General features: G+C 46.0%; 1 long non-coding RNA gene across 1 annotated transcript; it reads right to left on the bottom strand.

The window, feature by feature from the left end:
- Positions 1 to 5,156: 5,156 nt before the first annotated feature.
- On the bottom strand, positions 5,157 to 12,474 carry LOC142601170 (uncharacterized). The gene is made up of 3 exons (XR_012834803.1): positions 12,354 to 12,474; positions 6,691 to 6,762; positions 5,157 to 5,880 (listed from the first exon to the last, which is right to left on the bottom strand). It is a non-coding gene; the product is annotated as an uncharacterized LOC142601170 (long non-coding RNA).
- Between the last annotated feature and the right edge of the window lie 720 nt (positions 12,475 to 13,194).

Here is a 13,194-nt window from a genome sequence, read left to right as displayed (position 1 = left end):
CATGGGCACGAGCAGAATGACTGCCATTTAAGAAAAAGACTTCTTCTTTTGGCCAAAAGTACATCTTATCCCCAAACTCTCAATCAGATCACAATCATGGCATCTCGAATCAAACTATGAACCCCTCATCAACACCCCTATGTGCTTTCTAGCCAAGGGTGACACCTGATATATACTCATTCATTCATCAATCATCTCCTTTTGTTAGACTTGTTGCTTTGAGATCCTCTAGGTAAAGACCAGGAAGAGACGAGGTCTGTGTTGAGTTTTGAACATGTTCCTTACACACCGATTTCCCAGAAGAGGCACTCACCCAGCAGTACTGCTACTGGAAACATCTTTCTGCAATTCAACAAGCTGGTGCCATCCCTCCAACCCTAGATTTGGGTCTAGAGAGGGTAAACTCTTCAGGCAGCAGGGACCAAGCTCTGGTCCAGCTTGCTTCAAAGATTAAATTCAAGATCCTGCACTGCAGCAGGAGCAGTGCGGAGCACAGGGCCCCCTCCTGATGCATTTTCAGACCATCTCTGCTCCTTCAGCTGCTCACAGACACGGCATGAAACAAAGCCACAGCGGGCTTTGGGCAGAAGTCTAAGGAAAATGCCACTGTAAGGGAAATGCAGCAGTGGAGAGCCAGGAGACGTGTCCATACCCAACGGTTCCCCAAGAGACACGCAGACATGACTCTGCACTGGAGGTGCAGCTGCTCCTGTGGGTGCATAACTCTCGGTGAGCAGGAATGAAGCCAGTGCCTCTGAGGCTTCGGTTCATCTTGCTGTTGAGAGGGCAGGCATCCCCACCAGATCCTGGTAATCAGATTTTGATGAGCTCTTCCATACATTTCTTTTTCCTTCTTTCTCCCTCAATTTTGTTAAACTCCAGACAGTTGCCGCTTATCCACATGTGTCTCACTGGTACACGCTGTGACATCTGTTTAATGCGCTGTCAAGGATGGACGGGGAGCAAAACAATCCCAGCATATTGGTTATTAGTTTTTGAGGAGCTAAAGGCTCTTTCTGGCATTTCGATGACAGGAGGAGACAGCTCTGTTCTTCTTCAGTGGGACTTATAAATATGGATATGAGGAAAACTTCAGAAACGAGGCAGGGAGAAACAAACAGGCTGGCTCTGACCTCAGGGCGGGCACTCGCTCGCTTTGCTGGGTGTATTAAATCTGTAAATAGATGTACATAACCAGGGCAAGGCTTTTCCTTCATGTGTTTGCTTTTTAAAACAACGGGTAAACAAACCAAATTATTGTTTGGGTGTTTGGCCACCTCATGACTCCTTAGAAAGAGATTTGCACATTAAAATCTCTTGTCTCTGCGGGAAAACTTGGTTGTAGCTTCTCCAATGGTACCTCTGGGCAAAGTTGGGTGCAGCCCTCAGGCTCCAAGGAACAGATGAAGGTTTGACGATGCCACGTCCATCCGCAGAGGGATACCAAGTGGCTGACGGGACAGCGGGGAGCACAGAAACCTCCCGTCCCCTGAGGCAAAAGAGCAAGCAGGCACCCAGATTAACTTACAGAAATTAATAGCTTGCTGAAAGACCTAAAGGCAGCACTTAGTACATGCAGGGAGAAGCCCATGCTGGGGAGCTTTAATTAAACTAAGCAGCTTGCAGAATAACGTTACAAAAAACTGGATAAAAAATGCGCAGTGCCAACGGGTTATTACCATAAACCCTCACCTGACATCTCCCCTGGGACGCCCTCCTTTCCCCGCCGTTGCAGAAAGCCCAGCTCCTAATCCCCCCAAACAGCTGATTTACGATGCAAAAGATCCCACGCCAGCTGATGGATGAGAAAACGGGTTGCCAGAAGGGATCCCCGCTCAGGGCTGGGAGAAGGAGTGCAGCACGGCCAGGCGGCCAGCTTCCCTCTCATTACACCGGCGCTGGCTCACGGCCAGGGCTCTCCGCACCGTCTTGCCCCTGGCTGGGAGCAAGGAGCCAGAATTGCTCCGTCTTGGATTTTGGAGCTTGCAGAAATTGATTTTTTTTTTTTTTTTTTTTTTCCAGACCGTCTCCTTTCAGATGGCACAGCTCAGCTCTCTCCAGGTTGTGTAATTTTGTCCCTGGGTTTTTCTGAGTAACATTGTGGCATTTGCTTAGCACCAGCATTTTTGCTGCGCTTTCTTTGCCAGCTCTCTGAAGATGGGTGCCCTTGCGCTGATCCAGTTTGGAGCCCCAGTTTGAAAAATGTAGGCACTGGCTTTAACTGTTATTTCATCATGTTTTATGGTCACCACTGAAAAAGAGATTTTTCATCTCGAAACTGCCTCCTCTGCTTATATAAGGGGGGTGGGACGCAAAACTCCACAAATCTTACAAATAAAACTTGATGGTATAAAATAAGTACACGCATTCATATGTGACTTCTCTCTAGTATACGGTATCTATAATTTAGCAGTGAACCCGGTGCTTTACATTACAGCACACTGCAGCTCCTGAGTGAGCCCGTGGATTACATGATTCCTCATGGGTAGGATTGGACACATGAATGTTTGAGACAGGCCTAAAAAAACCCACCAAAAATAAAAAAAAAAATCGATGGGTGGATCAATGCAAATGAATATTTTACCTCTGCCGCAGCCACAAAGCATCATCCACCCTGGCTGATGGTGCCCTGACTGCTGGGGAGGGGGATCCAGCATACTGGCAGAGGTAGCTGGAGTGAAGATTTGCAGAGGAGAGGGTTAAAAATTCATTTCTGGGTTGTTTTCACTGGTCTTGAAGATCACATGGGGATAAGTTCAGACACAGCTGGTTCAGAAGCAGCATGCAAACAGTGCTGCTTTCCCCTCCTCTGCCCCACGGCAGGCAGCTGGGTGGACGCACCTCCCTTTTCAGGGTTGAATTGCTCCACTGCGCCAGGGTCAGATGGTGAAACCTTGGCAGCGGTGTTTCCTGGCCCATGAAAGCACTCATGCAAGAGATGCCAAGCATCAAAACCATCTCCACTTGGCACTGCCACGCCGGGTCCAAAGGCAGAGAGCACTGAGGACATGGGTCACGCTGTTGAAACCCCTTGGTGTTGGGGCATTACGATGTGCAGGGTGAGGTTTCCTCCACCAGCATGTGGACCTGTGACGTAGTACATGTTGGAGGTTGCTTTGGCCATGATAGGGCACGTCAGAACACGAGGGGACCATGCCAGGTGCCCACTCCTCTGCCGCTCGCCTCCGCGCAGTCTGCGCTCCACATGTTGCCAATCCATGGGAACTTTTAAATAATCAATGTTTGAGGGCGGGATAATTACCAGCTTTTAGCTTGCCCACTGACATCAATACTATCAAAGAAGCCTAAATGCATGCTCTCTTTTCTGAGGAATTACCACCCTGTAACGCAATACCTTTGGCTCGTATCGATCCACCCGTGGCGGATTATGCACAGCTGTTGACAGATAAGGCTGAAAATATGAAACAGCCCCCTCGAAGTGCTGGTACCGTACAAAGCCTTTATTGAATAGCAATCTAAACATTCAGGCTGCTCCTCTCAGATAACCTAATCTTTTCCTGCGTTAACACCTCCACGCTGAAAGGAATCAATTATGTCTATCAGTCCATATAGATTGGGTGCTGCGTTTTTGGAAGCTTAGTCTTGTTCCTTCATTATTGGGCGATCAATAAATCCTTTCAGTAGGAGCATTTTACAGTTACGTAATATAAGTTTGGCTTCAACTGATCCTCTGTGTTGTTCTTTTTTTGAGGGTTGGATTTACTTTTTTTGTTTCTTTTATGATTATGAATTAATTACATAAAGCAGTCCTGAAACAGAAATCCAATCTGTCCTTCCACAAACTGGGCATTCTTTTCGCTGCTTAGAAGGAGAGGAAAAAAAAAAAAAGAAAAGAAAAAAAAAAGAAAACTAGCAATAACAAAACAGAAGTCAGCTGTAAATATTTCATGTTTTCATTTTCCCTGAATTAACTGTTAGCTTTCCCTTATTAGTAAGCTACAGAAGAATTGTCATAGCAACAGCGGCAGCTCATTAAGGAACCAACAAGTGAAACATAACTTGAGCATGCAGAGGTGGCTGCGGCAGCACCCTGCGCAGGTGGGACCGGAGCGATGGTCCAGTGGCCTCTATGGGTGCTCCATGAACCGCTCTGCACGCTGGCAGCCCAGGGAAAAAAGGTGTCAGCAAGCTCATTACACCAGCGTTTGGGGCAGTGGATGCTGCTCCTTTTTTTTCCTCAGGGCTTCTTACCTTGCTCCCCTTTTCTTCACAAAGAGCTTTGTCATTGTCGTTGCCCCTTATTCTCTGCCCCTGTGAAGTTTCTCCAGCATTGAGCTGCAAAAAAAGGTGCCACGGACAGTGAATTTAATCAAGAACGTTCAATAACACATAGCTCATTTTAAAAAAATCATTGCAAGGAAGTTTCCAGATTCCCCAGAGAATTTGCCATATTTCCCCAAGGTCAACGTGAAATAAGCTGGTTTTTTTTTCTTTTTAACCAAAACGTGCTGGAACATGGTATGGATTTATCTAGTTTTCAGAAGGATGTTCTCAGCTTATGAAAAAACTTTCTATGTGAAGGAAAATTGCAACTTGAGTTTGGCTAAAAAAAAATCAGCATTCCTCACTGAAAATTTATTTGAAAACAAATTACTGGGTGTTTTTATGGTATGTTTTTTCACAAATATTTTCTCCAGAAGAAAAGCCTGGCCAGTTCTGCGGGGGTTGCTTTTACATTGTGTCCAACAGAGTACTGCCAATCCCAAACACACACAAAATCCCACCAGTCAGACATTTAAACTATTATAAGACTAGGTAAAAAAGTGTTTAAACAAACCAAAAAAAAAAAAAAAGGTAACAAGGACTAGGTCTGTCACATGGTTTCTGACTTTTAGGATTTATTTCAGTGATGTTTCCATGCTTTTCTCTGCAAGCGCGAAGGGTACCAGACCTGGAAGGTGCAGGAGACGTGGGCACTTCTTTTCTGGTGGCCAGATATCAACAACAGTCAGACTTCTGTGGGGCGAGCTAGCCACCGTTTTCTAGGGGTTTGAAAACATTTCCCTACCATCTCTCCTCCTCTTTCACCCCATCACCTCTGTTAGAAGAGATGCAAAATCTGGGATGTTTTCCAGGCTGTTTTTTCACCTAAGCGAGATGCTCGGTGATGGCAATGTTGAATGCGTGCCCTCTGCCCGCAGCAAGGCCACCAGCAACGCCGAGGCTGCTCTTTAAACGCTCGCTGGAGAGGGGCCAGCTCAGGTGCTGTGAAGATGAGCCATTTATTTTTCCAAAGCTTTTCTCAATTTCAGATAAGCCAGGGAACTATCTGCACGCCTGCAGAAAGCAGTCTGTTGGAAGCATCCTAGCGAGCACGACACTTAGGTTGGCGATCTGTATCCCTGGTCTCCATCGCTCAGTATTCATTTACGGGCTGGATTCAGTGGAGGCAGAACACCCTCAGCTCCTGTTTCACCTGGTTTGGCTGCTTTAGGTTTCCATTTGGTGGCAGGTAAAAGGTGCACTTTGTAAAAGTTTCCGTTGGCTCTTGCAGTAAGACTGCTCTGAGCGGTTTCGCCCCGACGCCAGGTCTAGCGAAGGCTGCTGGCAGCAGCCTGCACCTCCGAGGGTCTTTCATTCCTCCAGAGCCTTCCTCACACGCACGTCAGCATCTCGCTAATTGCTTGTTTGCTCCCAGCTTATTCATAAAGATTTAAAGACCACCCTGCGTCCCCTCAGAGCCTGGAAATAGAGGACCCCATTTGGCTTTTCAAGTGTATCTGAGAGTGCTTTCAGGCTTCATCTTCTGAAAAAAGCCTGTGAACAACTGGATGCACAAAGCCATTGCTGCCAGCGATGTGCCCAGTTGTCATAAGATGACGGTGGCTGTGTGCACGTGAACATCAAGGTGTACAACAGCTAGAGGAAAAGATGAGTATCAGTTGAACACATGCAGCCGTAATAATTACATCGCACTAAAGAAAATGTCAGGGAGACTCGATGAAGTGTTAAAGAAAATGGTTTTCCAGGCTTTACTGCACTAAAGCAAAAAAAAAAAAATTGAAAGCATGGCCCAGAAGTCATCAACGCAATAATAATTTTGTAATTCTCTCGGAGAGCCTGAGAGAACGGATCTGGAAAGGACTCTGTGTCCCAAAGCTTTTCAACGGGCAGTGGCAGAACGCCCTAAATCCTACAAATGGGAAACCCGAGGCACTTGTGCACCAAGTCAGTAACTGATATTAATATTATATGCACGCTATTTGGAAACACTGCAACAGAGCTTGAATTGAGCGAGTGGGAAAAGGTTGTGTAAATGATGCTTTTCCATAACGCCTTCCTCGGCAGGCCACGCTTGCGATGAGAAGCCTGTTGCAAGTCATGTTTTCCAGGGAGGGTGAAACCGCTATGTGATGCTCTTGGGGGATCTAGCTTTGGAACGTGCCATCGTGTATAGAATAGATTATTTTCAGTTTGAAGTGACCTACAGTGATCATCTAGGCCAACTGCCTGACCACTTCAGGGCTGACCAAAAGTTAAAGCATGGTATTAAGGGCATTGTCCAAATCCTTCTTAAACACCGACAGACATGGGGCATCGACCATCTCTCTAGGAAGCCTGTTCTGGTGTTTGACCACCCTCACTGTAAAGAAATGCTTCTTAATGTCTGGTCTAAACCTCCCCAGTTTATGCCTATGGCTCCGCAGCCCAAATGCAAGGAGTACTCACAAATGCCCAGAGGTGTCTTCAACATCTTGCAGATGCCAACACACAAATGAGAAGCATCACCAGAAAGAGCACCTGAATCAGGAGATAAAGAAAGGTATGTTTGAAACATGGCAACCACTTGGAAGAAAGCAACTGGCTTCCAGATTATAAGTGGAAGCGGAGAGTCTGCGGACAGGGTATTGTGGGGCACCTCAGGGCCACAGGAAAAATCCCAACAGCACAAGCTTGGCTGTTTTCCTGGTTTTCTTCTGCACAGGTTTTCCAAATCTATAATTGGAAACTCAGTGCTTTACTTAGAGAAAATAAACTTAATGAACCTTCTATAATTAAAAGAGCTGCCTGCAGAGGGATCTGAGACATCTTAGTGTCTCTGGGAGCATCTCCCCCCAACCTGGACTGGGACATCCCTGGAATAGCAGGCCAACAGGGATTTTCAGCTGACCCCAATTTCTTCATTTTTTCAAATGGTTTACATACCTACCAGCCAGCTGCAGCGGCAAGTGGAAGAACCAGTAATGAGAAGTGCCACATCAGTGGAGAAAAACCTCCTTTGGCATAGAGAAGCAGGGCCTTAGGTAGTCAACGGAGAGAAATACGGACGGTCAGAGGGACATCCTGTCATCTTGAGGTTAAATGCCTAAATTAGGCTCTCCCTCTACATACCTTCAAAACACCAAGGTGTCTCTTCTCCCACAGAGAATTGCAAGTTAGGTGCCTGAATTAGAGCCAACTCACAATATTGCCCTCCAGTGCATTTATCAACCTCCACTTTTCTACTGTTCATGATGTAATTACTGCTCAACAATGACATACATAGCTATGTGATAGGCTAAACATATAATACATATTTGTAAAAGTATTATATAAAATATAATAAAGTACAAGTATTATTTAACAGATACTTATTACAAAGGCAAGCTAACAACATCCTGGGCACAAACCAAAATGACACGGGGGGTTTCGTTGCGGTTCTGAAAGACACCCTGAATCCTACAGTGATTTACCGAACAGCCTGTATATCCAGAGAGGTTTGGTGCTTTTTGCCCTGCACTGGGTTATTCTTTGGCTAGTTTGCTTGTAACAGCTGATTAACTGTGGCATAAAATACCTACAAACCATTAGCCTTCTGCAAAGCACTTTTAAATGCACTCATCCAGTAATTTGCGACCACTTCATTGGAGGAGAAACCCACCATGTCTACACTAGGAGCACTTCTAGCTGCATATTTAAAATTCATAAATATTTGAGTGTTGAAATTTTCTCCTTCCCAAACTTGATTGCTCTAATATTCATAGTAAGTGAACTCCAAAAGACTGGAACAAATTTATTTTTACTTTTAGGCAAAGAGACAATTTCCAGCTGTATTCACCTAACTTAACCTCTCTAAGAAAAGGTCTTTCTCCCCTAAGCCTTGCTCGCAGTAGGTGCTCCCTCTAAGGGATCCCTCTAGAGCAATTCTATCTTTGAAACCCTCGCCTCTGCAATTCACTCTAAGGCTGTGCACGCATACAATAAGGAAAATCAAGTCATTAATATGGACCTAATGCGCACAATTGTCTCTGCAAAGTAGCTTACAAGTACTGAATTCATTAAAAAAGAAGAAAAAAATAGAGGAACTGGCTATACTGCTGCAACGTTTGTTTGTTCGGAAAGCCTCGGTCACAAACAAGCCTGACCCCATTATAGCCCGAAGTATTTCTTAGTGCACAGGAAACTCAAGCATTGACTGAGTAATGGTTATAGCTCTTGCTGCCATCGGTGTAAACTTGTCAAAGAGGAAGGACTAAATCAAATTATTAAACAAGTCAACAAGCTGAAAATTTACCTTTTCCTCTAATGCTTCTGGCAATGGCTAAATGAACTACTAAATCAAACACATCATAGCAAATTAGCAAAGTATGTTACAGCAAAAATGAAGTTTAATGGCACACAGCAATTGCCAAGATTTTTAATCAATTCTTTGCAGCCTGGGTCCTTAACTGTTTAACAATGGAGGCATAATATAAAGAAGATTAGCTCAGAACACAAAAGGAAATTCCCTAGTGAAGTTAGCAACATGGAAAGGATTTCCACCACTACTCCCCTTTCAGGACTGTCTCTGCAATGCTACTGCGTTTTCATGCTAATTTCAATTTGAGTTTCAGTACTGCTTAAATTAAACCACCAAAACAAACCATAACTGCAAATGAACATAGGCACTTGCATCCCCTTACATCTTTAAAGGTACGAAATGGAAGACAGGAAAATTACTAGGAGATAATCAAATTATGGGCTCCCCTTTCACACCAACGTGGGCTCCTGTTCGGAAGAAAAACAACATATTGTGAAGTTCCTAAAACTGCTACAGCTGTTTGCAAATTTTATGTGGTTTTTTTATACCTCCATCGAATATGTAATTTCTTTAAGTCGCAGTATGTTTTCTCAGAAAAATGTTGACTTTTCTGAACCATTGAGGTTCTCCAGTAAAACGAAAGGGTTTTCTGATGCCCATTTGGCCCATCTGGAACCATCAAACACCAAGGCAGACTTGAGGGGTGCAGGTAACACGGGACATGTACAGGAACAGGGGCAGAAGTATTTGTGACCAAGTGGCCAAAGGAGAAATGATGAGAAGACACATATTTGCAAGGATGGAAATGTAAAGATGACTCTGTGACCGCTGCTGAACATCTAAAGACAAAGGCATCCCTCACAGTGAGAAAGGGCTACCAGCTCACCCTTTCTGCACCTGCTAAACTTTACAATCTGCCTGAAAAGCCAAAATAATTAAATTGTCTCTGTGATCAAAAGCTGCTACACAAATTTGAATATTGGCAAAACAAAAACGTGGGATAAAAATCGGTTGTTAGCTTACATAACGTAGCTCCATTAAGGTCATGATAACATCAACAACATTTGTCACTAACATTTGGCACTTGCCTGTTCCTCCCGGGACTCATTTTGGCAGATTTGTGTTCGCTTCTGCACACACGTGGCTCTGTGCTTATGACAGAGGTAAGTCAAAGACCTCCCTTGGGTCCAGGGAGCGGAGGGTGGGATGTCCGGGGGGGCTGCCACTCCGGTGTAAGGTCACCCCACAGCCCCAGGCCAGCACCAGAGGCAGCACTGGCTCATCTGCAGATGAGCTTTGCCCGTGTGGTGTCACACATTGAAGCTGTGCATCTCTGCTCCCATGAGAGGCCCTCGTGTGTCCCCAGACCGCTGACTGCCCTCCCTATGAGGACAGCATCTGCTCATCCTCGTGCGTGTGCCGGCTGGGGTATGAATATTGCATTGGGCTCACTGAAGAGTGCTTAAATACAGCCAGCAACTGTAAATGTCCTCCTAAGGAGGGGAAACGAACTTGCCTGACTTCACCCGTTGATGCTTGCAGGGATGCCGCCTGGCACCAGGCTGTACTACAAGGCGATGGAGCAAACCAGCGAGGAGGTACCTGATGCGGCTGCCACAGAGCAGCCAGAAACCACAGGTAAAATGCCAAACAAGGAGAGGAGCAAGAGATCCGAGACCTGCACCCAGCACAGCACCCTGTGGTCAGAGATGAGCCTCAGTGCTGCGTGTGCAGTGCAGGATGCGCCAGGGCCACGGATAGGGTCAGGGCTGCTGGGCAGAGGCTGCAAACCATGGCACCCCATGCCTGCAATAATTGCACTATCAGGAGTGCTTCTCCTCAAGTACGAACCGATGCTCTAATCAGCAAAGGCACAGCTGAAATGCAAAGAGTGTGTAAAGCTCAGCATCCTCCAAGAGATCCAGGGGGAAAGCTCTGTGCAATGCTGGCACCAGGTACCCCGGCAGACGTGCTGTGGTGAACAGCACAAAGTAGAAAACCTCACGCTTTCTCACTTTCTTCTGGAGACGTCAACCAGGGGACATGACCCTGAGGATCCAAGTAAGTTGACAACATAGGTAATTTCTACACAGCTTTCTGGTTAAGGGTCTCAAAACCTCCTTCTCATGAGATCAGGATTTTTCTTAACAGCCGATTTTCATTCCCACTCCTCGTGCATCTGAGTTGACACTGCATGATGTTCTTACTCTTCTGCCATCCTCTGGGGCAAGGTGTCCCTGGCCAAGACCAGTCCTGGTGCAGCGACCTTGGTGCCACTAGTGCTCAGGGTAAAAATCCTGGTTCAAGACTCCAAGCTCATTTTTACAACAGTGCTGTTTACCTCAATAGTACACACATGCACGCATGTGAAAAAAACATTTTAAATATGTTTTCCACTACATCAAGACACAGATGTAGTAAGGAAAGCTTAGAGAGTGAAGAAATGAACCAACATCACCCTAGAAAACAGCTATGAGCCAAGGACAAAGGATCCTCAAAGTCAGTTTTCAGCTTCTTTAATCTGTTTTAGCATTTCCAATATTGTGGTATGGAGCAAAATGCTTCCTCCTTCCCTCCTGTTGTCCCCAAGAGGATGGGATTTCATCTAAAAGGAAGGATGAGCAGTCACCCTGCAGGTTCACACGAGGAAGGTGTCTTCACCATCTTTAACACCAGAAGCGGACAATAAACTGGCGCACACACACTACTATTTCGATGACGTTATATCAAGTGAAAGGCGGGGAAAGATGCTGACAGAAGACCAGAGCAAAGCTGGAGCAGCTCTGACTCACCTGAGATGCTGCTGGGCTGAGGCTGGAGGAGCAGAGAGCAATCAGTGATACCCATCACTGTCCAAACAGCCAGCTCTAAACAGGTTGGTCTCACTATAAAGTATTCATACGACAATATGTGTAAACGTAATTCAAAACACAGGTCCCTTCCAACCTCATCCCTTCTGCAAGTCTGTGACTATCACAGGATTTCTACTCCAGCCGTGTCCCCAAGCACATCCTCCCTACCCCTAAGGCTGGTGCACCATGAGCTGTTTTAGTAACCGCGTTCCATGGAGGAGTAAGGCCTGGCTTGAAGACCACACAGCGTTTTTGCTTTTTAACTTAGATAGAGGCCTGTCCCTGTAGCTGTGTAAATCGCAATCTCTAAAAAAAAACCAGGGGGTTGCCAGGACAAAGGAGGCCAGTGGCCCACACCAAATTTTTAAGTTGACCTTATGAACTCAGTTAATCCACCACATTGGGTGTGTTATGCCTTGATATTGGAGGCAACGTCAGAAAACCTTTCCCAGCGGCCAGCTGCACGGCCCCACAGTTTTCCTGCTTGCAAGCGGTTGGAAAGGTGCTTGTAGCTCTGCTGGGTCACAGCGGATGTGCCTGATGACAGAGTGTATTCTTGTGCCTCCTGAGCCTGCTCTGGGATGGTGCTGAGGCCCCTAATCAAGCCAGCACTGTGCTCTGCGAGCAGGCATGGTGTCACGCCAGCAGATCAGCTCAGCCAAGCTCCCCAGCAGCCCCCGGGCTCCTAGTCACCAGCAGGCAGCAACAGTCTGAGGTTAAGAGAATTGGATGTCTCCATCTCGGAGTTCAGTTATACTGAGGAAAAAAACAACATACCCAAATGCAGCCCAGGATGGTGATGGTCTGGCTCTAGGGCAAGAGGCAGCTCGCTCTGTGCTGGTTCTGCTGGGGCTGGCTGCACCTGTGAGGATGCCCTGGAGCCACCAAAGGACACATCCGGACATGAAGTCCTCCAGCCACAGAGGCATAAAACTGACCCAACAGCTCAGGGTTGCTGTCCAGAGATGTAATTATCTTACCTTGGCTTGTGAGGAGGAGCGCTAGAATGCTAGTTTGTTCATCCCTTGTTCTTCACCATACCCTGGACCCACGCTGGCACAAGAATTCCCAACCCAGGCACTGAAGAAGTGGGAAACATTTGGTGCTGCAAGAGAAAAGGAGAAACATTGAAATCTGTATCTTGGTGAAGCTCATCTGATGATGCCTCCTTGCTCCCCGCTTAACCTGCGCCCCTGGAATGGCAGCTTCATCTTACCCATCTCCCACTTGCTCATTTTTTCTCATGTTTTGCTTTTCCCCCACGCTCTTCCCTCCATTTAACCTGTTCACACTGTTTTAAAGCTAGTATCAGAGAACAGATTTTTAATTAGTATTTAAGTAGAAAAAGGCCATTTTGGAAAAAAAAAAAAAGTGAAAAAAATTCCACTTTTCTTCATCCCCAACTACTTGCCAATTACATACTGAACGTGAATATTTTCAGTGTTCCTGAAAATATTCCTGCTTCTCCCCAAAAAATCTCCTTGAGAAAAAAAACACCAAAAAACCAAATCTGTCTGCTTGCATTGCTTATTTTAACATCATCTCTTTCATGTTTGTAGCATTACTGACCACAGTGCCCGGCATGTGGGAGCAGCATTATACCACAGCTGTGGTCTGCCCCAGGAACACCTGGGGACATCCCAGCCACATACAGACAGAACTTAAACAACTAGATTTGTCCAGAGTAGCTAAAACCCCAAAAGAAAACCTACAAATCAGCTAAATCTCCGTGAATACATTTATTTTTTCTTTGCCTGCCTCCTCCCAACATATTTGCACATGCCTCAGGCCCCAGGGCGAGCTTTCGCGGGAGCTCAGGGC

Source organism: Balearica regulorum, chromosome 3 (assembly GCF_011004875.1).
Source record: "Balearica regulorum gibbericeps isolate bBalReg1 chromosome 3, bBalReg1.pri, whole genome shotgun sequence".
NCBI classification, from domain to species: domain Eukaryota; kingdom Metazoa; phylum Chordata; class Aves; order Gruiformes; family Gruidae; genus Balearica; species Balearica regulorum.
Note: the sequence above shows the minus strand (reverse complement) of the source record. Positions and strands in the feature narration are given on the sequence as shown.